This window comes from Mustela erminea, chromosome 4 (genome assembly GCF_009829155.1).
Source record: "Mustela erminea isolate mMusErm1 chromosome 4, mMusErm1.Pri, whole genome shotgun sequence".
Taxonomy (NCBI): domain Eukaryota; kingdom Metazoa; phylum Chordata; class Mammalia; order Carnivora; family Mustelidae; genus Mustela; species Mustela erminea.
Window position 1 is genome coordinate 79805510 of NC_045617.1, and position 26859 is coordinate 79832368.

The following is a 26859-nucleotide window of genomic DNA, read 5'->3' on the forward strand; positions in this document are numbered from 1 at the left end:
AAAATTGATGAAACATTATGAGAAAAAAATGAAAGATTAATATCTGTCATAAACATAAATGAAAAAATATTTTACAAAATATTAACAAATTGAGTCTTATAAGTAAAAGGGATAACATTTTTATACCAAACTGAATTTAATGTCAATTGACTTTTCAAGAATCAGTGTGTATAACTCAACATGTTAACTGAACAATGGAGAAAATTGTATGATTATCTAGATAGTTGCAGATTAAAAGGATATGGGGAGAACTCTTATAATTTCAGTAAATAATGAATAAAAATGAAATCCCACAATCTGAAAATTGGCACCTATAAAAAACTTACAGATAACATCTCATTTAATAATGAAACATTGACCTTTTTAACCTAAGATTGAAAACGAGGCAGAGATATTCTTTTCCCAAATGTCAACTAATTCATTTGTAATTTATTAAGATTATTTACATTTAGATATTTAATTTCTGGTAACTAAATAGATTCTCTGCTAATATTTGAGTAATGTAAGAAGATAAACTTTTTCTTCATATCAAAACTATAGCGAGCATAATTTTCTTACATAAAATTTTTCTGGTTAAATGCACACTTTAATTTTCCTTTCTATGTAAGAGAACTGAATTTTTTCCCACATTCTAAAGTATAGGCAAACAATATCAGTTTATCACTTGTTGAAATAGAAGTCATAAACCTAATCTGAAACAAATTGGAGACTAATAAAAAACACAGACGTATTTATTCTAAAGCCAGAATTCTTACTGCAATATCTCAGTTTCACTTTTCTAAGTCTCAGACCACAGCACAGGCTACTTGTATTTTCCTAAACAATTATGTAAGTGCAGCTTATGTTCAGCATGCCAGATCAAACTAACCCCCAATCAAATCCTTGTAACTGGTCAGTGTAACACATATACATTACATGTGTCTGAATAATTACTTAGAGATTTTTTTGATCCCTATAGTATGTTATTAAAGTACATGTTCCCACTGTATGCCAGGGAGAATTTTTCAGCATTAAATAAATTATTTTTACTTTCAACAGTAGGGCACACTAAAAAGAGCACCCCATATTATTAGAGGTTTATGGGGTATTAAAAAATGAAGGGGAGAATATATAGATTTTCTACCACCCAGACTTAGCATGACAACATGTAGCAGAAAAGAGAATCAGGCAATAAAGAATAAAATGCAAAAAGAGAATTGGTAGGGGTCACCTGGGTGGCTTGTGGGTTAAAGCCTCTGCCTTCAGCTCAGGTCATGATCCCAGGGTCCTGGGATCGAGCCCCACATCAGTCTCTGCTCAGCAGGAAGCCTGCTTCTTCCTCTCTCTCTGCCTGCCTCTCTGCCTACTTCTGATCTCTGTCTGTCAAATAAAAAGAAGAAAAAAAAAGAGAATTAGTAGGATGGTTTAGGTCAGACCACATCAAATAGATTTTCAAAGTCCATCTAGCAAATTTGGTATAAAATAACAGAAAGATAGAAATTTAATATTATTCATTTATAAAAGTAGTAAATAACACTATAAGGATTTATAAAATTGAAAATCTATTTGAAGCTGGAGAATAATTTTATTTGTAGAAAATGTGACTCATGATCATTTTATATAAAGTTGGTTATCAGTTATTATTCTCCAGAATATTATTTTATCCAAAAAAGTTTTTCTTAATAAATGTTCTTGCTTTTGACTTTCTTGTGACTCTATATCTAGGGGTCAGCAATGTTCTTTCATTATAATAGTCATGCATATTCAAAATGTTCATGCATATTCAAGTACTACAGATCTCTTTTGCTTACACTAAGGAATTTTCAAAATAATAAAAATTGATCTTTCTTTTGTCACCCTTCTTTGAATGTCACTTGGTTTAGGTTATGTTTACATAAACCCTATCAGTTAGGCAATAAACTTGCAAAGCACGTTAATCACAGGTCAATTATGACAGATTTTATGAGTAAAAATATACAACGGAATTTACTTTTTATAATGCTGAGAAGTATTATTATCAGAGAAAACACACTTGCTGGGCTTTGGTTTTGCATTATGATCTGTGATTGATTTTAAAGATACTTTAGGGGTGCCTGTGTGGCTCAGTCAGTTGAGTAGCTGACTCTTGATTTCAGCTCAGGTCATGATCTCAGGATCCTGGGACTAAGCCCTGCCTTGGGCTCTGCACTCAGCAGGGAGTCTGCTTCAGGAATCTCTCTCTCCCTCTGATCCACCCCCCACCCCAAGCTTTCTCCCTCAGGCAGGCTCTCCCTCTCAAATAAATGTTTAAAAAACAACCAAAAAAAGATACTTCGTTCTTTCAGAACCTGTTATTTTCTGCTGCACTGTATTTTCAAGTTCAGATTGTGGAAGTAACATTTTGAAGATAGAAATTAATGCTTCCTATGGCCCAGTATAGAATCAAAGCCTTCTTATCTTTTCCCCTAAAGCCCATGTGAGTAAAATTTTCCTTATTATAAGTATACTGGCCTCTATTTCTGATACCACCTCTATCGGATCTGGCTTTAGAGAACAGTATTTGCTGAGAAGATGTTACAGAATGAATTGTTTCCCCTGCAAAATTCATATTTTGAAACTCTAAGCCCCAATGTGACTGCATTTGGAAATAGGATCATTAAAAAGATAATTACAGTTAAATGAGGTCATGAAGGTGAGGACCTAATCTGATAGGACTGGTGTCCTTAATAGAGAAGAAGAAACACCAGCAATCTCTCTTTCAGGTGTGCTCGCAAAGAAGCCATATAAGGGTATAGAAAGGAGATAATTCTGCAAGTCAGAAAGAAAGCCTTCACTGGAAAAGGAAACTTCTGGCACCTTGATCTGGGACTTCTAGCCTTCAGAGCTGCGAGAAAATGAATTTGTTGTTTAAGCTACCCAGCCTGTGGTATTTTATTATGGCAGTCCAAGCAGATTAACACAGAAGAAGACATGGTGACCAGATGACTGGGGTCAAGTATGTCTCAGTTTAGGATGTGCAGATGCTCTTTTTCAATATTTTCTCACCAAGTTTTCTCTCATATTTTAAATCAAATTTAAAACTCTGCTAAAAACATACTTTTATTTTAAAAGTGATTGCTTTTTTATGATTTTGTGTATCTTTTTATATTACCTCTTATATTTATTCATTTTTGTCTTATACTCTTCAGATATCATGAATAAATTATTTTAAAGAAAAATTGCTTATCTAGTCAAAGTTATTTTATACAATTTTATAATTCGCTTTATTTAGTAGATTTGATTTTGAATGATTTTTAGTAATTTCAAAGAAAATACAATTTGTGTTTTAAAAGAAATACTTGCAATCATGGAGAATATGTAAAAAAGGTATTTGTTTGTTTGTTTTTTGTCTTTCTGAGAATTTCCATATATAATAACATGCTAGGGAAATTATAAATTTCATGACTTGGAGATGTCAATATTGATCAATTCAGCAACACAAAGGAGTCAGAGAAAATATAAAGTGCTTCAACTACAGTGCATCAGGATATGAGAAGAATAAAGTGTCATTAATCTGATTACAAGAAACTAGCTAGGTAGTATTGCCACCTCAGTCAGGGGCCATCATTATAGTAGGAAAAACTAGGATATGTTACTGTTTGCCTCCATAGGGTCCAATCCCATCAGCAGGCCACCATGTTGGGGGAAACTTAAGGCCAAGAATAATCCTTATCCAGGAATATATCTTATAGTTATAGATATTCAGCCATTCACTCACTATTCACTAAATATTCTCATTATGTGTACCAAGTTCGAGACACTTGGCAGAATTCTGGAGATGCAAACCTCAAAACATAGCTGAGATAAACTTGTCTTATACTCCAACAACTAATAGACTAGTGGAAAAGGCAGATAATGTCAATACAGTATGATAGAAGTAAGCAAAGTACTTATGAGGGCACCAAGTAACAAATCATAAAAAGGTAAGAGAAAATTCCTGAAGGGAATGGAAACTTTGAGTGTGGAGAGAGTAAAATACAGGAGAATTTGAAATAGTCTTCCATACTGAAGAAACAGAGGTATCCAATGAACCATGACTATTTCTGTACCATTAGTTACCTAATGGAAGGAAAGTCATGGGAAGCAGCTTTATACAGAGGCAGGGACCAGCAGATCATGAATGTTGTATGCCAGCATGAGAACAGTCATGGAGAATAACTGAATGATTTTTAAATGGGCATTGTTATGTCAAGATTTGTGTTTCAATACAGATCACTTAGATAGCATTCTGAAAGAAAGGACGGATCTATGGGCATAGTGATGAGTTAGGGAGCTATTAGAATCACTCAGTTGCGATTTGAAAAAGGCAGAAATTTAGCTTATAATGGTGAATCAGGACCAAAAGAAAGATTGAGACATATTTAGTCAAATCAACAGGATATTGAGGCTAATTGGAAGTAGGTTAAAAAGCAAAACACAAATTAATGCTAACTTAAAGATATCTGATGCTGGTAACTAAGAGAAAAGGAGTGATTTTCATCAGGTTGGAAAATGCATGGATAAATAGATTTGAGTTGTGAGATTTAAATAAATCCAAATTTAGATGTGTGGACTTTTTCTTTTCTTTTTCCTTTCTTTTTATTTCCCTTCCTTTCCTTTCCTTCCTTCCTTTCTCTCTCTCTTTCTATCTATCTCTCGGAGCTTGAGTTACAGAGAAGTGAATATTTCCAGCTGACTTTAAGTAAGTTATCTAGACTCAAACAAAAAAGTCTCTGCCTTGAGAATCAATAACAAATGAGAGAAGTGGTGAATTCCATTTTATAGTTGAGGCAAGTGGGAAGTGGTTATGAGGTTCATGGTTATAATGGGTTCTACAATGGGTAGAAACAGAAGCAGAAGTCCAGGCTTACAAACATAACCAAAATAAAGTTATAGAAAAGCATGATCAAGGTGTAGAGATACTACTATTTGGAATGACAGAAATGCCCCAAATTATGTCAATGGATATAACAGTTCCCAATCCTATAAACTAAGAGGAAAACAGTGGAAATACAACTATTATTCTTAGGCTTGTGGGGTGAATAGAAAAGTGGGCAGTTTATTCTCTATTTGTCTATCACTTCTGAAACACCACTCTTCTTTGTCCTTCTCTGTGATTTATGAAGCTGATTTGTTTTTTTGTTTGTTTGTTTGGTTTGTTGGTTGGTTATTTTTGTCTTTACATTACTTGGGATTCCTTTCTCCTTGGCTTCTATTTAGGTTCAGACATTGCAAATTACTGACAAGTAACTGGGGAATTATTTTCTTGGTTATTTTCTACCAGTCTGTGATGGCATAATGGTATATATTTTCTACCTGTAGCTATGGCTACTTTGTGGCCATTCTCTTTCAAATTTAAATTCTATCTAGGTTCCATTTACCACCTTCCTTCCCCTTTAAGACTAGGAATAATAAATAATTCACACTGTTGCTAGTTACTGGGTGTATGAATTTCCTTTGTTAGTTTCCTTAATCCCATCCACATCTTTGTATATGATCTCTTTATTAAATTATCTTTAATTTCAACCTTGAATAAGCCATCCTTCTAGGACCTAGACTGCTAAAGTAATTAGTACTATCAGTGGGTCTAGGAAAAGAGCTCCCAAAATAGGATTCTAGAACTTGATAAGTCATATATTTGATTAATTTGTAGACAGCCTCCTTGCTTCAGAAAAAAAAAATAGAACAGTTATAATCCATGGTAGGCAGTGATATTATGGTTGCTTAAATTATTAACAATAGTGGCATAGGGTAAAACAGAGTTTGAGGGCTGAGCATTGGTAGAAAAAGTGGTTGTAGCACTTTGACATATGGCATCAATGTTGATTACAACGTATTGGGTAGTCTGGAAGCTTCTGTTGCCCTAGAGAGTATATTCAGTAAAGTACAAGTATAATCCTTTAAATTAAGAAATTCAATAAACCTGATTAAAAACAAGAAAAATTAAAAAGTTTGTTTAACAATTATAAAGTAATCCCTTATCTGATGTAGGTAAAGGCCAGACATGGCTAAAATTAAGCCTAGAACATGAATGCAATTCTTGTAGAAAAGAAGCACCAAATAAATACACAACTCTGCCAGGTATCTTTTGTTAAAGAAAGAATCATCATAAGGAAGGATTTAGAAACTAAATGGAAGAAAAATGGAATTTTTGAAGAGACACAGACAAATTTGATAATGTTGAAAGTTCTAATATCTCGGAAACTTTATTAAGAGTAGGATCTTCTTGCTATACCCAACTCAAGTATCTGAAGGAACCATTTTTTCAGACACAAAATGTTTTAAGGCACGAGGTGGGTCATTGTTTCACAGGGGATGCTTATATTCCTTGGGATAATTCTTCATCTCTCATTGCCTCCAGAGTCATAAGGAGAGCTAAATCCCTGTGTACTCTTGTGTAAGAATTTATCTGGGAACAGAATTTGCCAGATTTTAGTGGCAGGAATCTGAATGGAATCTAGGGTAAAAGACAAAGATGGTTGTTAACATAATTATATTCCCTTTGGACTCAGAATTTATTATATTGGATTAGTTGTGTGCTTATAAAAGTCTTTAGGACCCTTCAAAAGATAGATGATGAAGTTGAAAACCAATACAAGGAAAAAAGTTTCTTCATGCCTAACAAGTTTATAATCACCTTCAAATAAAGCATGTGATCACAGAGCAAAGTTAAATTGCTATGCTATTATGTATGGAACATGTACATTCATTATTCAAATAAACCCCAAAGGATCATCAAGCTTTCAAATTTTATTCTAATATCTTAACACACATTGACATCAATCAGATATCTAAATTCAATGCCCTAATTGAATTAATGTGATGAATTGAAAAGGGAAAAAAGTGATGTGTTCTTTAAATATCATGATTCCTCAGGCACAAATGTGTCAAATTTCCTTTTTAATTGTAAATATAAGTTGCAATAAATACTTGTGAAATACAGGAATGACTATCTCCCTTTTCAAGGCTTGAAGTAATATTTAATTAATCAAAGAGCTGGAAAATCCAGGATACTAGAAAGCTGTTGAGTACGTAGAAGTTTATTATTCTGCTGTCTCACTATCCACTAATTTTAAACTAAAATAATGACAAAATGAAACATTTAAAATATCCCAGTATTATCACAGTTGTTAACATTTGCTTATGGGATGAATAGTTTTTCACCTGTGTAGATCTGGGTTTCCCACATTTTAGAGTTGGATACAAACATTTTGGTTTTAAGGGAAAAGAACTTGAAGGGGGGGGTCCTTTTATAATCTTTTTTTAAAAAATAAATATAGGAGTGCCTGGGTGGCTCAGTGGGTTAAGCCTCTACCTTTGGCTCAAGTCATGATCTCAGGGTCCTAGGATCTAGCCCTTCATTGGGCTTTCTGTTCAGGAGGGAGCCTGTTTCCCCCCCTCTTTCTGTCTCTCTCCCTGCTTGTGATCTCTCTTTCTCTGTAAAATAAATAAATACAATCTTTTAAAAAAAATAAGAAATAAATAAACATAATACTAATGGTGATAACCAATAACAACTCCATTTATCTTATTTAAGGAGAGTGTGAAGGGTACATTGTTCTTCCTGCACTATTAGCATTATTAACAAGCACTCTGGGAAAATTCTGGACAAATTTTCTCAACTGGAGCTTTGCAAGCCTAGTATTTTCAATTTATTCCAATAATGTGTAACATCTTTCTGGTTAAGGTGAATTGCATTCTTATTGTATCTTCAATGAACAAAATAATTAAAACTAAAATCTTATTTCCAAATTTCCCTCCACAAACAAAATTGATAATAAATATAATGATACAATAACTATATTGTTGATAATAAATTACACAACAATAATTTGGATTCGTTTAAAAATATTTTATTTGAAATACAAGTTTTAAATTCTGTCTGAATAGCACAGGTTTATGAATTTGAACAAAAGAAAAACTGTTGCCCATACATAACTAATTATTCTCTGAACTCTAGAGATTATTCTGTGCTATAGTAGAAGTAATAAAGGGAATTGAGTTACAAATAAAATTAATATAAGTTATTACAAATTGGGTAAAACTTACCTATGTACATCAGGAAAACTTCAGATTAAGCCTATTTTGTCAAAAACAGTAAATATTTTCTCACATGGCAGGACTACAGATTTCACCCACATTTCTGAATTTCCTGTTTTATTAACATGTCCAAATTTTTTTCTTAATAATAGATAAGATAAAAACTACTCATATCATGCAATTTTTCCCTTCTGAGCTTTATAAACATTACTTAGTTGTCAGCAAACTCATGTTGCTGAATGGAATCCTTTCCAGGCTGATTTTTTTCATATATCTTCTACCTATAATCTTGTAGTAGGATTTCTTCTCTAGCCTTGAATTTCAGTCATGGCTACAATATGAGTCTTGATGTTGATTGTTATTTATCAATTTCCTGGGCAAAATGAATTATTTTTACTTTTCATGAGAACTTGAAAAAATGAGTCCTTCATTTTTACCTACAATCCATTCTCTTACAACACTGCTCTGTTGCATCTCTCTTTAGTGATGAAATCATAAATTAAAAAAGGAAGTGAGGAGGTTCATAACTGGGGAGAGGAAATAACAAGGCTTCCAAGGTATTGGAAAAATTCTACTTTTTGGGTATAGTGAGATTATGTTATTATCATTTTTAGAGTACACATCATATGTACATTTCATCTATGCTATATTTATGATAAAGAATATAAAAGCACAAGAAAATATAAAAAGAAATATATATATACTCTTTAGTGTGTTTTCCTGGAAAAATTTAAACCTTGACTTATTTTTTTCCTTCTGTATGTATTTGAGAGTTAAAAGAATATGATTTCTACCAGTTCTGTGTATCAGCTCTGACCTTTACTGTGTGACTAAGATAAATCACTTTTATCTCTGAGTTTCATGTTCTTTCTTTATATAATTAAGATTAGAGTACATGATGTTAAAAATCCCATATAGCTGTTATAACCTTGACTTCAGATGTAAGTTGCTGACAGCCAGTGTTGCTGTGTCACAACCAACATGTATTATTTCTAACTAATTGCATCGGTGATGAAGTAGTTTAAATTCTCTAATAATAACAGTACTAGTGGAAATCACAGACTAAGATCATAAAGTCTCTTGATTTTCTGCAAAAAAATTACTGCAACAATATTGAATGAAAAGAAGTAAGAAGTGGTGAAAAGCATTCAAAGATATCCTTGGATACAGAACCAATGGCAATGTATGATTTTGTATGCTTGAACTCAGATATCATAAGTGGGCAGATCTTTCATTTTAAAACTATAATTTATTCAAATACACAAATAATAGGTCTTTTTAAGCATGGTATATTTCTGCTATTATGTTAAGTATTTTTTATTTTTTTAAGACTCAATGATTCTTTAGAAAAAATATAATTTTAAATTTAACTTATATTTCATTGAATCATAGTGTTTTGCATTATTGGTGTCATTTGCACTGACTAATTTTGGTCCAAGTACTTTTCTAAGTATTGGGAATATAAATCTGAATAACACAAAAGTTTTAGGTAATATTCTTTATTTAAATAAAAAAAGAATTAGAAGTAATAATCTGGGGTTGGATATTTAAAATTATACTAATCATTTTGGAAGAAATTTAAATACAGTCAAAATAATATAATTTTGAATGCTTATAAGTTTGCACATACATTCGATATATCATGAAACAGAAGATCAATGATTAAATAAAATAAGACAATAACAACACTGAAATAAAATCTTTAGGAGGGAAATACAGCTATAAGAATTAGAATAAGAAAATAACTAATACAGAAAGTCATTAAAAGTTATAATAAAGATTTAAAATAGTGACATAAATAATCACAGAAGAGGAAAAACCAAGATGACTTAAAGGGAGAAAAATTCATGATCAAAAATAACAGATGTTAGATTTCCTATGTAAATCAGCTCGTGTATCTGAAACATGTAATAAGAAAAAAAGTAGAAAAGCAAAATCTATCTATATAGTTCATGTGAGAAGAGTCCAACAGCATCCTTGTAAAATTTTGTGGTGTCTTCACTGCAAGCTGGAAATGGTAGTAAAAGACACTTTAAAGCCATCAGATTTCTGTTTTCAATGGAAACAACAGAATCCCAGACAGAGGTGACTGTGAGTGTTAAACTCTGGGTACAAGGTGGGGATGACTGACATAATAAGCTACAGAGTTCTGTGAAGGTGGAAAATTCATCTCAGCATATCAGGAAATTGAACAGATGGACATTTATTAAGAGCTACATGAATCACATAGAAGAATTCAAGGTCTACTGGGCATAAAACTTGAAATTTTATAAAAGAAATTCATATTTGTGTGCCCAGTTCCCAGATGTAAGCCAGTTAACACTCAGAGACTCTTTTTTGAAAGGCTTTATATCAGGAAAACCAAATATAAAATATTTTGAAAAGGGTAAGAAGATAAACGGGTATGCTTTGCTAGGCATTATCTAGATTTACAGGCACCTCCCAGGTTTATTGGATATTATAGACATTTGAATCTTTCATGTGTCTGAATATTTTGCGACTTTGTAGAGAAAGAAAACAGTTTTAGAAGGCTGATGACAGTGCAAATAATTTTGTCAGAAATAATGCAAATGTATATTTCCCAGTGAGGATGTAGTTAATGAAGAAGTTAGTTTTGCATGTCATTGCAAATTAATTTCAGCATTTCTGATTACCTCTACCTGTGTATATTCTTTGAATTCTTTTTGAACTGGTATTTTACATCTTACAAGTTCCCTCATAATGGGAAAAATAAAATCTGTTACACATGTCCAGTTTATATTTCTATGATAGTTACCTTAAAAACTTATTTCAGCAGTTTTGGAGTTCATCCACTGAGATGTCAGAAAGATTCACTTGACAGAGAGAGGTAAACCATTGAAGCGTTACTCATGATAACTTAAACTGATATATCTCTCTATACAAAATTCAGATAGATAAATCTATATATGTATGTGTATACCAAACATCAATAGAAGTTTAATTTTTATAATCACTTCTTTGGAAAATTTTCTTTGCTGATTTTATGTTGTGATGTGTTTTGTTTTCTGGTGCATGGCATGGGTGACAAATTAATCCCATTCAGGGCAACAGTGATTAGGATTTTGGTTTTATAGTCCAAGTATTTGATGAGCTCTATAGATGGATGAGAGAAATGTATTACCTGTTGGATGAGAGATGATAGAGAATTAGTTTGTTGGTCCTTGGTATTATTTTGTCTGTCTGTTCTAATCTCAAATCAGTGAAAGATTTTATGTCTAACTGAGAAGGAGAAAGGTTCCATGGACTCTGAGATGAATATTTGTGTTTCTGTTTATACTCTTCACCTGTTGCTGAAATTATAAAATTGAAGCTTTAAACAATCTATGTGTTTATGTGTCTGTATTTGTAATTCAGAGGGGTCTTTACCTCTCCTGTGATGGAAAAATATTTCCCATCTCCAAAGAGCATTAACAAATTGGATTGAATCTCTTAAATTAAAAGAGAATCTATTCTGATTGGTTTATAAAAATAATTAACAATTTATTTCAATACAATTTTCCTAAAATTACCAAAAAGTAAGGATATTGACTTTCTAATATTTTAAATATTGTGGATTAAAAAACTTGCAGCAAGTTCAATCTCTCAAAAACATTTTAAGTAACAAATTACATAACTAAGGTAAATCTGGTGAATGAAACTGTATGTGTTCAAGAGCTTAGATGGTTTGCTAAAATGCTTATATTGCAGACAGTCCTCAATTATCCATGTCTTGGTTTTCCCTGTGAGATAGAAATCCGTTACTTTTGATAAAAGTTACAATTACTATGAGTGTTGAGACTATCCCAGTAAATGAAACCCTATGTTTGTGTGTGTTTAAGACCATCTTTTAGAATAGTTTTAGGTTCTGAGCAGAACTGAGGAGAAGGAACAGAGAATTCCCAAATACCGCCATCCTCACACATGCACATGCACCGTCTCCCTCATTATCAACATCTTTCTAACCAGAGTGGGATATTTGTTGCAGCTGATGAACCTACCCTGACACATCTTAATTATCTCAAATCCACAGTTTATATTATGATGATTTCCTCTTGGTCTATACATTCTATGGATTTGAACCAATGTATGATGACATGTATCCATCATTATGGTATGTATGTATATAATACATTATATATATATATATATATATATATATATATATATATATGATCTTTACATCTAAAATAATATTTGAGATTTTCCAGAAAACCAATGGAAAAATCATGAAGATTAGTTAATTACTATGAGAGTAGGAGAAAAGCAAATTAGGTTAATGAAAACTGTTAGCTTTCTTGGATTATTCTCTTTAAAGCTATCTTTATCCCATGTATTTATTTATCTATTTGTTTTTTGAGAGATTGCAAGCAGATGAGGGGAGGGGCAGAAGCAAACAGAGAGAAAGAATCTTAAGCACACTCCACATCCAGCATGAGCCCTGTGGGGCTCAATCTCATGACCCTGAGGTCAGGACCTGCGCAGAAATGAAGAATCATTCCCTTAACCAATTAAGCCACCCAGGCACCCCTACTCTTATGCCAGTTAAAATGTAAATGTGTTAATTTATTCAGCATACATTTATTTAGTACTTGTTGTGTTGTAGGAATTTTCTAAGAACAGTATATATATATATATATATATATATATATATATAGCAGTAAAAAATAATAGAAAAAAATTCCTTTCTTCTGGAATTTTCATATTGGGAGAGGAATTTAGAAAAAAAAATTAAGAAGTGGAAGCAAGAGGTAATATGTGTGGGATGTTAAATAAAGTGAGAAAAGTTCTATTGAGAGGCTGAGATTTGAACTGACTTAAAGTAGAGGAGAAAGTCATACAGTTTCATGAGGAAGAAGCTTTAAGCAGAGGTAAGAGCCTCTGTAAATACTTAAGCAAGAAAATGTTGAGATAACAACTCAGAAGTCAATGTGGTGGGAATGGAGTGGATTAAGAGAATGTGAAAACAATGAGTGAAGAATAACCATGTAGGACCTTTTTGCCTATTACAAGGTGTTTTCTCACACTAAATGAAGTGAAGCCCACTGGTAGTTTTATGAAGAGGAATTACATAATCTGTCTGTCTTTCAAGGATCCCTCTAGTTTCCATAGGGGCAAGGAGTCAATTGGGAAGTCAGGTTAGGAAGATCCTACAGAACTGAGAGAGAATAACCTGGAACAGAGTACTCAATGGTGTGGCAGTGAGAAATTTTTATATATATTTATGTTTAGAAGACAGCATTCTTGGCCTATTTTGATAAATTAGATGCAAAATGTGAGAGAAAGAACCTGAGAACCTGGAAGAACAAAACTGTCATCTACTGAGATAGAAGCTACGTGGAAGAAACAAGTTTGTTTGTTTGTTTGTTTGTGAAGAAGGTTGGGTTTATAATTAGTTCTGTTTTGGATATATTAATTTTGTGATGCCAGTTCAAATGTAGGGAGATATAGGACAAGGAGTTGAATATATGAAGCTAGTGGTCAGAGAAATCACCAAGTTTGTGATAAAAATGTTTAATTCCTCAGGCCAGGATATAGGTGTTATAACACATACAGCAGTCTCTTATATTTTTTCTTTTTTACTAAAACTGCCATGAAATTTATTCTAAAGTCCATATCACTTCCATAGTTGATTACTTGTACCTCTAGTAACCTCTATTTCAAAGTTAATTTATTGGTATGCCAAATTTATGTATTTTTGAGCTATTGAAAAAGTATTCAGATTAAATTACATTTCTGTATAAAAGGAGAGATATTAATGTGGGGAGGAGGGAAAAAGTAGAAAATAAGCACAAGGAGATAAATGACAATTATACCTGAAGTTACCAATCCCTTTTGTTCAAAGTAAGACTTATTTATTCAATAACATTTGCTGAGCCAAAAATTCTTACTTAAAAGAAAAAAAAAAGTATTGTGAGCTATTGCTAAATAAAAACAAAGCTTATCTACCTCGCAATTATATTCACAGTTGTAATTCTGGTTAAATTCACAATTCCATTTTTCTCCCCAATAAACATATTCACCTGCTTCTATAAATGCATTCGAGGTCATTATAACTGTTCGTCTTTCTGAATGGACTCCAAATCTTAGCTGGAAAAAAGATACGGGAAGGAGAGGAAATAGAAATAACTGCAAGGATGCTATGAAAAAGTATGAAAATGACATATGAATTATTTATTTATATGTTAATTACTAATACAATATTAAAATATTATTTAATGATTTTGTTTATGCATTTTCCCAATAAATCCTTAATTAAATATTTCATTAAATCTAGAGAAAATGATGGTTATGGTACGTGAATGAATAGCGTTTGCATTCTCTAAGGGTTAACACATGTTGACAATAGCATTGCTATCTTAAATGAACTATTTGTAATTATCACATTGGATTGCAAAATCCAAATTTTAACATTGATAGTACAAAGTGAAAGTGCCATAACTTCAATTTTGTTTTCTTACAAAATTAAATGAAAAAACAAACGTCCAGGAGTTAAATTCTGTACCATTTATGTATTTGTGTATATACTTACAAGGAATTTCCTTAAGATGTTTCACAGTCAGAAAAAATAATTCAAAATGGAATGAATCAATTTGTCAAAAACTAGGAGCACCTGGGTGGCTCAGTGGGTTAAAGCCTCTGATTTCGGCTCAGGTCACGATCCCAGGGTCCTGGGATCCAGCCCCACATCCCACATAAGGCTCTCTGCTCAGCGGGGAGCCTCCTTCTCCCTCTCTTTCTGCATGCCTCTCTGCCTACTTGTGATCTCTGTCTGTCAAAGAAATAAATAAAATCTTTTAAAAAAATAAAAAATAAACAAACATAAAATCTACAAATGTAATGAACGTACCAGTATCCTGAATTATACTGAGAACATTTATCATATCAATGTTTAAAATGTTTGCATGAAAGTTAAGTCTATTCTAATCTTAAAGAATATAGTACATATACTTATGAAAATATTTCTTCTAAGATTGTTAAAGAAAAGCAACCATGTTGCCCATAGGATAAATTCAGTTTATAAGCATATCTAAAATGGTGGAGAATTAAAAAAGAATATTTATTTACTTTGGTATGAATGCAAAAGTATCTGACAGTCTATCTGTTCAAGAAGAAACCTTAATTTTATCTCTATTATTTCAGGTTATAATTTTATATTTAATTGGGTAATAATTAACTTCTGTCCCTACTATAAAGATAGTAAATGAATGATGAACACATGAGAAAGAACTATTTGTGTCTCTTAAGAATTCTCAAGGGATACAGTCAGTTGAATGTTTGATATCTGCCATAGAATTTTCAATTTGAATGTCATTATATACATTGATCAAGACATCTTATCAGTTTTCTCTCAAAACAGCTTATTGCTACTAAAGATGATTCTAACTTGATTTTCACAATATTTTGGAAATATTCTTTTAATTTTAAATGAAAGCTAAAGGGACAATATGATCAATTACGTCCAAATTTCCTTTATTTAAGTCTTTTTAAGATGGACATTTTATTGTGGAAAAGGCTGAAAGAAAGGTATATTGGTACTTTAAAATATACTTTTAGTTTATAGCAATATAGATGAAACTAGTTTCAGTGAGGGCAAGACTTAAACAGAAATGAGGAACAGGCTATCCAGAGGGCTGATGGGGAGAAAAGAACAAAGAAAAACCTGCCAACCTAATGTCTCATTTGAGACCTGTAATAAAAATAATTTAGCATTGACAGAATCATGTTGATTAGATTATTGTTGAACATTTTTTAATGATGAAAGTATTCAATCTTCTAAAGGCAGAAGAGTTGTTAGCCACAGTTAAAAAGATCTTAATGATTAACTTAAGAAAACATTGTTTTTTAAAGTATTTTTATGAATATAGGTAATTACTTTAAATTTGTATTAAAATTTTGTTATAGCGGCTTTATTTTTGGTCTGAAATAATTTCATTGACTGTTTAACACCTAATTGATTATGCACGTAGTTTTTTGATCATGTTCTGAAGTGTGACTTCATGCTCTGGTTGTTGATTCTATATGAAGATCACATTTAGTTAAAACCAGAAAAACCCCACTGCATTGTATTATTTCTTAGTGATAAGTACATATAACCAAAGTTTGATCACATATAATAATAAGTCCAACATGTTCAAGAGGACTTACTAATATATATTTTAATCAAATAAATCTTCAAGTCCAAAAATACAATTATTTCTTTTGGTTCCGCCACTCTTCACCTATTACCTCCTCATCACTGACATAATAGCTTTTCTTTTGAGCATACCAATTATAGCCGTAGCAGCTGGTGTGACCATTGCTAGATCACTATAAAAGCTCATGGGCACTTTATAAAGTATTCAGCTGCTCTCTCTCTCTCTCTCTGTTGCTGGTTTGTTTTGTTTTTGTTTTAATTTTTTTTTTTGGCACAAACATTGATGCATTGTGCTATTTGCTAGACCATTTACCTGAATTTAAATAGCCTGGTATAGAACTCAAAGCACAGTCTCTACAAATGCAAATCACCTAGAATATGCAAATCACAAGTTTGTTTAAAAACGTGGGTGTTTGGTTAAAGATGCTAAATCATCTTTCCATCTGAAGCTATTTTGTTTAATTACAAACTTGAAATGCACATGGAAAACAATCCTATTCCCAAATTACTCAAATCCAACAAATATTTTGTTGGCATCCTCTTAATTAAATCTGGCTTCTGAATGTTAATTATGAACTCTATGGAGATAGACTGATTGAGAAAATATAAAATATATGCATTCATACTGACCACTTAATGTGAAAGATGTTCTTGCAGAAATCTCAAGCACTAAGTAACTGTCTCAAGAAAACCACACAAATTTGTTATTATCTAATGCAAAGACTTAAAGTGAAAAATAAGCTGATATGATTATGCAATATATCCAGGAGACAAATGGCTTCAAGCTAGATTTATTATAAAAAACATTATGAAGCATCATCTTAATGTAATATATTACTAACTTAAGAAAATACTTTTATTTATATATTATATATGTTCATATATGTTTATGTAGTTTGAGCATACTCATGTATCACATTAAAAAAGCTAACTAGATAATATTTATATCACTGTCAGATCTGACCTTAAGATCCTCCATCAAATACATCAAATCAACATTTCACTTCATTTGATGAAATAAAATATAATGAGATATGTCTGCCAACAGGGCCACTACTAGCCTCTGTGGTACTTTTACACAAATTATCAAGAAAAGATTATTCCTCAAAATACTTTAGTCTGATATTTAGAAATTTGTCAGAATATGCTGCTGTTAAAAAAAAGATATTTTACTGTTTTCTGTTAGAAAATGGTCACCATATATATACAAATTGACTTTCTCTATGATGTAGATGGTGCCTCAAAAGGTGGCAAAATGGTGTTAGACACTTTGGGTTTGTTTGCTTCAGAAATATGCTCTAAAACACTCCAATCAAGGTATATGCATATGTAGATTGTCTTAATATGTCAACTATAGATTATGGAAATGCATATACTGCCAACTGATCTTTAACAGGAGTGGCAAAATACACATGTGGAAAGGATAGTCTTTAATAAATAGTGTTGGGAAATCTGGATATCCACATGCAAAAGAAAGAAATTGGACGTTTATCTTACAGTATACATCAAAAACCAACTCAAAATGGAATGAAGACTTAAATGTAAGACTTGAAACTATAAAACTCTTAGAAGGAAACATAGGGGAAAATCTTCATAGCATTGGTTTTGGCAATGATTTTGTAGATATGACACCAAAAGCATAGGTATCAAAAGCAAAATTAGACAAGTAGGACTACATCAAATTAAAAATTTTCTGCACAGCAAAAGAAACAATTGTCAGAGTAAAAGGGCAACCCATTGAATGAGAGAAAAATATTTGCAAAAATTTAAAAAAAATTTAAGTTTCACTGCAGGGTCAAATCACAATGACTTATTTTTCTAACATAGATCCATTTTATCCAATCTCTTAAATGTTCACCCTAAAATTTGTCTGTAATATCCCCTATTAATTATCTAATTTCCTGTTATATAAGTACCTGTTGCCAATTCTCATAGTAAATTTTCTTTGTTTCTTCATCCATCAATTATTCTTCATGAGACTTGTCAGTTTTATATTTATTTACTTTTTTTCATAAAAATGTATTTCATATATTTACATATTTTTATTTTATTTATTATCCATTTCTTAAGAAAATTTCTAACATGATTTTAATGTCATAACATTTCCTTCTGCATATATGATTTTTTTCTATACATTTTGGTATGTAGTATATAGTCTTCTGATTATCATTCTCTTCTTATAGTTGCTGAATTTAGGTTTGACTTCTTCATTGACTTGAATTATTTAGATGGATTGTTATACATTTTTATTCCAATTGATTTACTTTTGCACATCCTTTATTATTCTATAGAAAACACCAGTCTTTTGACAACAAATGATACAGACAGAAAATATTAAATTATAAATACAAATAGAAAATCCATACTAATGGATTTGTTACAAAACAAAACACACACACACACACACACACACACACACACACACACACCCTTATAATTCTAAAGTTCAACAAAATGCTGTTGATTAAATTTCAAATCTACCTTAAGTTTCCTGACAGCCATGACAAAAAGGAAAATCCTGTCAATTGTACATCAAAGCATATCAGATAGGAAGCAAACCTCATGGTAAAAAGTAACAAAAATGAAACTTTTTTTGATAGTATAATCTGAAATAAATCTTCATGTGTGTTTTATATAGAAGACTCTTAACTTTTATAAAAATAATCTTAGTAATATATGTATAATAAGTGTGGTAGAAAAGAACATTTGATATATATTTTTAAATATTTGCTTTAAGGGGGCGCCTGGGTGGCTCAGTGGGTTAAGCCGCTGCCTTCGGCTCAGGTCATGATCTCAGAGTCCTGGGATCGAGTCCCGCATCGGGCTTTCTGCTCAGCAGGGAGCCTGCTTCCTCCTCTCTCTCTGCCTGCCTCTCTGCCTACTTGTGATCTCTCTGTGTCAAATAAATAAATAAAATCTTTAAAAAAAAAAAAGAAAATATTTGCTTTAAGGTATTTTTAGGTGTGGAGGCTATATATTCTACTTCTTAGATATTTCCAGTTCTCATTTTTCTAGACACAGGTGCACTCCTTTGCATACTGTGATTGTCTGGCTATGTGAACAGCTTAGATAATGGTTGTTAAGCATAGGTATTATCCTTATAGGTTTTCCACAGCAATCTTTTCTTTCTGCCATGGTACAATGATGATGTTCAAGATGGTAGGTGTTCTTTGGCCTGTGTGCCAGAGCAGGACCTCTAGACACAAAATGCACATAAAACATGAATAAGAAATAAAACCTATGGAGTATTATGCCTCCATCAGAAAGGACGAATACCCAACTTTTGTAGCAACATGGATGGGACTGGAAGAGATTATGCTGAGTGAAATAAGTCAAGCAGAGAGAGTCAATTATCATATGACTCTCATATGGTTTCACTTATTTGTGGAGCATAACAAATAGCATGGAGGACATGGGGAGTTAGAGAGGAGAAGGGAGTTGGGGGAAATTGGAAGGGGAGGTGAACCATGAGAGACTATGGACTCTGAAAAACAATCTGAGGGTTTTGAAGGGTGGGGGGTGAGAGGTTGGGGTACCAGTGGTGGGTATTATAGAGGGCACAGATTGCATGGAGCACTGGGTGTGGTACAAAAATAATGAATACTGTTATGCTGAAAATAAAAAATAAATTAAAAAAAAAGAAAGAAAACCTATGCATTTTAAAGTCTCTCAGATTAGGGAGTTGTTTATTACTTAGTGTAGCATTGTTTCATATAGTGGATTTCCAAATTGAATTCATTCAAAATAGTTTTATGTTGTATTAAAATGTTTAAAGCAAGTTATACCTCATATGGTATCTTTTGATCCAAAGATATATTTGAGTAGCACAAAGTATAGAAACACAATTTTTTCCCTCCAGTTATCACTTCAGCTTTTCCAGGATCTAAAAAGTAGATAGTTGTCATTTGCTCTCTTAAATAGAAACTAGAAAGTATAGGATCACTATAAAATAAATGGTAATTCAAATGCTCTGAAACCTAGAATGAATCTGTCAGAATTATAGCCCCATTATGATTATTAAAAAGTTTACCAAGTTTTCTAAAAAGAATGTATAACTTCTTCACTTGTGCACATAATTCACTGAAAAAAAGGTAGAAATGTTCTTCAAGTCTCCCATCCCAATCAAAGTAATATGAATTATCAGCTGACTGTTATATATTAAAATTTATTGTACAACACTTAAGAGGGAAAATTTAGATATACAATTTTTTAAAAAGATTTTGCTTATTTATCTTTTTTTAGAGAGAGAGTATGTGTGTGAATTGTGGGGAGGGGTAGAAGGAGAGGGAGAAAGAGCATCTCAAGCAGATTCCACACTGAGTTGGAGCCTAATGGAGAGCATGATCTCACAATCCTGAGATCATGATCTGAGCAGAAATCAAGAGTCTGATGCTTAACTGAGTAAGCCATCTAGGCACCCTAAGATCTACAACTTTTTAATGAAAATTGCTATGAAGTTTTAATTATCAATGCTCTAAAGTCAGGAACACTGCCCTCACACCTCCCATCTATGTGCTTTTTCAATTCTCTTTTAAATTCCCTTCTCTTCTCACACTCTTCTCTTGATTTGCAAAATCCAACTCTATGTACCCATATAGGTTGGCCAGCCTCCCTCTGACTTTCCCTGATACTTAACTCCTTTTCAAATATTTCTTCTTTTCTATCCCCATACTATAAATTGTAGTTCTGAACTCTTTTTCACATTTGAAAACTTAAACTCAATTTAATACTAATAACTGAAAAGATGGTGGACTTCCCTCCCATGGTTGTTTGTCTCCTTGAATATAGGAGCGATTCTTAATAATACCCAGGAATTGCATGGCATAGAAATATTTTTGAAAGGTGATACTCTCAGTACACTTCAAATTATGCTACATTCATCAAAGCTCACTCCATCTTTTAGAAATGATGACTATCTTCAAAAAAACTATATAAAGTAAATTGACTTAATCTCTTTACCATAAGGACATTTATTTGCTACATTAGTATATATTAGTATCAGTAGTAGGAAGAGTAATAGTAGTATTGTGTTATCTTAATACAATGTCAGAATCCCCCCAAAAGCCTAACCAAGTACTAGGGTTTTAATGAAGATCAGATAAATGAATATCTTAAAATTGCAAAAGGTGCCTTTTTTTAAATGTAAAACCCATTAAAGGTAGTGATAGTTTCTAGAATATGAGTTAATTGACATGACTAACCTGTCAGTTTTAGCCAAATGAACACATGCAAATACATGTACTACATACTATCACAATCTTTAAGTGATCAACTTTGTCATATCTGTAACTGAAACAATAGTCTCACCCACTTGAGAACATTAATTAAATCATTCAGTTTGTGATGCTCACAGCCTAAGTGTCATTATGTAGTCAAAAAATGTATACATTACATATGTTTCTGAACAAAACATTTTGTTAATATATATGCTGCTCATTTATATCTGTATTTATGATATAAATGATAAGATTTATTGATGATCAAACATCTGTTCAAATCATTTTTCAAAAAGAAACACATTTCAAATTGTCAACCACTTCTGTTCCTAGATTACACACTACTGTTGTGTCATGAAAATTGCATACCTAACATACCTAAGTTTGGATTAATCACTCAATAAAACTGTCTTTTTATAACCCACTTAGCTTTCTTGAGAATTTATTATCAGCTTACACATTCTATTGCTGCAGATGTATTCTGAGTTAGCATTTTCAGTTTAATATTATTTTGTTTATATTTATGAGTGAATTGGGATTGCTAGAGTACATAGCTAATTAGGTTCAATAACCTAATTTTTAGGAACATAAAATATTATTTTATATTAAGTGTGTAGATTAGTATCAATAATACATACTTCTCTTAAATTAGTAATATCTGTTAAATTTTCATTCAAATGCAGTGACTCTCTAATTTGCTCACTGTTTTTAAAAATAAATTATTATACAGACATAGAAGTTTTCAAATAATTGGAGCTAACCCACTAAAATCAATAATGTTTATTTAGTTGTATCCATTTTTAATGGAGTTTTCTTTAGAATCCCTTCCACATGATATTGTCTCTTTAAACAAATAGTAACCATATCTGAAATGTGTCCTAAGGAATTCAGTTTACAGTCATTTAATTAAAGATCTTTAGAGATGAAAGAAATGTAGTCTAGCTCAATTCCTTTATTTTGTAAAAGAATGAACTCAATAAGAGAATCACTTTCAGAAAGTACTGGAAAACCTAGGGCTCTAACCTAGACAGCAGGACTCCTTCTAACCACCTCTATATGCCTGATTCCTTTCTGAACTCTACATTTGTGAAGGGGAACAGAATCTTTTGTCCCTCTCTATACTGTAGTGTTGAGTTCTTTCTTATATTATGGCCTTATGGTTGTATTTTGATTTAGTATCATTTCCTATGTTTGATTACATTTAAAATATTGTAGCTTTATAGCCTCCTTTTGATGCTAATAATATGTTAGGAATGACAAACCAGTTAAGCAATCGTTTTATAATGAGTATAACCTGAGTGTAAGAAAATAGAACTTGAATGAGTACAATAAAATGTGTTTTCTTCAAGTTACATAATATTAACAGATTCAAATTTCAGATTATGTTTAATTTCTCAATTCTAACATGGCCATTTCAGTGACTTGTGAAGTTTTACCAAGATGGTTTAAGTAAAATGTTAGAATAGATTTCCTATAATTCCTCATGCCTTCTCTAAATCCAAATTCAAATTTATTCAGGAAATTATTAGTAGCTGAAAATACATATGTATACATGTAGTCAAAATGTAATCACCTGAAGTTGTGTTAATATTGGAGTTTAAAATATACATATATATATATATATAAAGAGAGAGAGAGAGAGAGAGAGACATATGTGTGTGTGTGTCTGTATTTATATATACAAAATATCCAAGGACATATCACACCTACTCAATGTCTTAAGTTTTAAAGATATTTCTTTGAAAGAAAGCTGAAAGAAATACAAGTGTTCTTTATTTGTGTTCTGAATGATTGCAGACAAGGTATGATTGTATTGAATTATACAGAAGGCTATGGACATATTTCAGCTTACCAAGAGGATAATGATCTGTCCATTTTTTGGTATTTATATAATCTAGGGCATTCAAGCCTGTACCTTTTCTCAAAGATTTTGGAATGAATTGTTCTTCTAGTGTTCAGGAAAGAAAGAACACATATTTTCACCTCTTGTGAAGGAAAGATCGTATTTTCCAGTGATTCTTTTCTTCAGTTTTCAGTTTTGCTCCAGGCTTGCTTTCTAGAGGACCCTGATATGGAAGGACTAGTGTGGTTTCCTCTTTGGAAAGCAAATGTCATTTGGTCGCTTTGTTTCAGGGTTATTTGAAAGTTGAATACCTTTCTGAGGAATTGTTTCTGCAGTGATTGCCAATTTTCTGCTTGAGAGGTTTATGATCAAATCATCTTTGGTAGGGATTTTTACTTGGGATTTTTTCTACTGCTGAGGTTCGAAGACATTTGCTAGCACATGTTAAAATTTCTTTTTCTACTGTAGTTAACATTTCCAATTTTTAGCACCCACTAAAATGAATTATACAAAGCATATGGCTTAGAAACTGGTGGATTTAATTTCAAGAAGGAGTAAATGCATATAGGACTTTAAAATGGAAGGTGGGAAGACTATGGGTAAAACATTAAAAAGAAACAGTAGTCTTCAAAATAATTTTAGAGATGTAAAGATTTTACTAAAGGATAAATAATGTCTCTGAGAATCAAACACATGGGGAAAGGTCTAATATAAGTTGATATAACAATCACAATTAAACATTTCAATAAACAAAGTAACTTAGGTTTAAAAAAAATCTTTTTTTTTCGATTGCTACTTTCTAAATACCTTCTAGAAAAAAACTTTCTTAAACTGTTCTCATTATTTGTCCACCGACCTCACCTTCATGGCAGTATTAATCATAGTCTTTAGTATTCTGAGAGAATGAATATTAAGTGAAATAATGAATGACATTCTTTACAAAGACAATGAAGTGATAATATGCATTCTCATGGAATTAACAGAGTTGATGTGACACACATTGCTTAACAATAACCACAAACTGAAAGTGCTCCATGTAACAGAATTGTTTATAATGACAAAAAAAAGAATGTTTACATCTTTTTTTTCAGAAACTGCAATAACTAATTCCATTATATCTGATCTCTCAATTGTTTAAGGTGGTAGTAAATTAGATGTGAAATAACATATTTCAAAATAACAGTGTCATTTTAACTTTTGGCTCAATATGCTCTATGCTGGAAATACTTGCTCCTACTTTATTGTACGGTCTAAAAGTGAAATATATGTGGAGAAAATGCATAAATGTAAATATAAATCCATCCCAGAGAGTTCATCTCAATCTAATCAATCTAAAATTAAAAAAAAAAAAAATTTGCTACGAATATTAGTGAAGGGGTGCCTGGGTGGCTCAGTGGGTTAAGCCGCTGCCTTCAGCTCAGGTCATGATCTCAGGGTCCTGGGATCGAGCCCCGCATCGGGCTCTCTGCTCAGCAGGGAGCCTGCTTCCCCCTCTCTCTCTCTCTCTCTGCCTGCCTCTCTGCCTACTTGTGATCTCTCTGTCAAATAAATGAGTAAAAAAAAATCTTAAAAAAAAATATTAGTGAAAGCATTTAATATTATAATTTATGGATCATTCCCCAAAGTGAGACATACATTAAAAAAATGATGCTAAGATGATGATGACTTTCAAGATAACTTGAAAATTTTTTAAAGTACCTCTCAATTATTTCTGCTATACATAAAAATTATTACAATTTTGTATTTTTGTTTTGTTTTATATATTGGGTAGTTTGCAGTGTTGTATTATGTATCAAAATAGCTGCTTTGTTGAGACCATATAAAAAACAGAGATAAGAGAAACCTCGATTCAGTGAGTCATGATTTTAGAAAGCTTTAAATTCCCTTTTCTAAATCTAGGCTCAACATCTGACTTCTTTGTATTTCTAACCTTGTATTAAATTTCAGAAATGTGTCCACCATATGGTAGTGAAATATTGAGATTTGAGTTTGTTAGCTTTTCTATTACAGCTAGAAATACCAAGTAGAAACTAAATTAAAGCGTTGTTATATCTTCTCTAGCTTTCTCAAAACAATTAATTTAATTTCACAAAGCACAGTTTATTAAGTTACATATGACTTGTAGGTAAGATTAAAGAGCAAGAGATGAAGAAAGCTCAGAACCTTAATTTGAAGGTATGTGACTGAAGGCTTATAAAGGTAAAGATAAAGTAGGGAAAAGAAGGATCTTTTTATTAATACTAACTACTAGTATTAAGTATAAACAATGCCTGCCTAGCTTTTTCTTCAAAGTGGTATTGTCAATAAGAGCTGTAATTTTTTAATTTTGCATTGGTAATACTTATTCCTATTCCTAACATGTAAGATAATTGATAGCACAAAGCACTCTTTTTTCATGTCATTAATTACAAATGAAGCCAAGCATCAGAACAAAATCCAAAAGATTAGCTATCTTTAGAAATAACCTGAATTAAGATGTTATTTATAAATAATGTTTTAAAAGTATTAGGATAGTTTTAAATATTATTAATGACAAGTAAAATATAGCTAATTCAATATGAGATCTTATAATTTAATGTGATTTTAGAAATCATCCGGCCCAGAAAAGCTAAAAACTAATTAATGCCCTGTTGGCTCAATCTAAGTAAGCTTCTTGGCCCCCTGCACTTTAGTCTGGAGGATGGGGCTTGCTTTGATACTATTCGGTTCCCAAGATGACTAGTTAACTTGACTCTATTCCCATGGTTAGGACTGCTCTAATGAGCATCAACAAGAATTTGGTGCAAATTCTTCACTATTCTTAGATCATGTAATATGTGAGTAAAGAGATTCTGTTGTGTGACTTCATTTTCACACAGAATCAGATAAAAACTAAGAATGTCTTAATCCTTTCCAGGGATTTAAAGGATAACTATTAACAAAGAATCTATTCATGGAAAAATGGAATGAAGTGGAGTGGAGACATTATTCCATATCCTAAGGTAATAGTTCCCCATCCCATCAGAGTGGCAAGATAGTTTAAAATAATTCATTCGTAAATGAGGGGTCATCTCTGTAAATGTTTGCAGTATTTGAGTTTCCAGAAATAGATAAATGAGATATTATAGAGAAAAGAAATGCTTTCTTAAATTTATTGCAGTTTTCATTAAGAAATCAATGAATGAAAAGGAAAAATATACACAAGCAAGAAAAAAAAAAACAAACTAAAAAACCATTAGAAAGACAATCATGTCAATGAACCTTAAAAAACATATTAAAATTAGAGACTGTCAGATATGTCAGTCCTTGAGAAACTGAACTCATCCTATAATTACCTTTGAAACATAATAATTTTAAACTGAAAGCATCTGCATACACAAAATTTTTCAAAGGCTTAGGTTATTTTAGTTTATTTTTTTTACATTTAAGTTCATTTTTTATATATTAAAATTATTGTAACACTGTAGACCTCTATAAAAATAAAAATTTAAAGAAGAGAACAAAAACTAGAAAAATCCTTATCTTCATAAAGTCTTGGCGGAAACAATATAAGAAGACCTTGAAAATATAAAGTTATAAATGAAGAAAATGTTAACTTTTTTTGTTCATACTAAATAATATCTTTTGATAACCACTGTATTAATCTTTCCATTATAATATAGTTTTTCCCA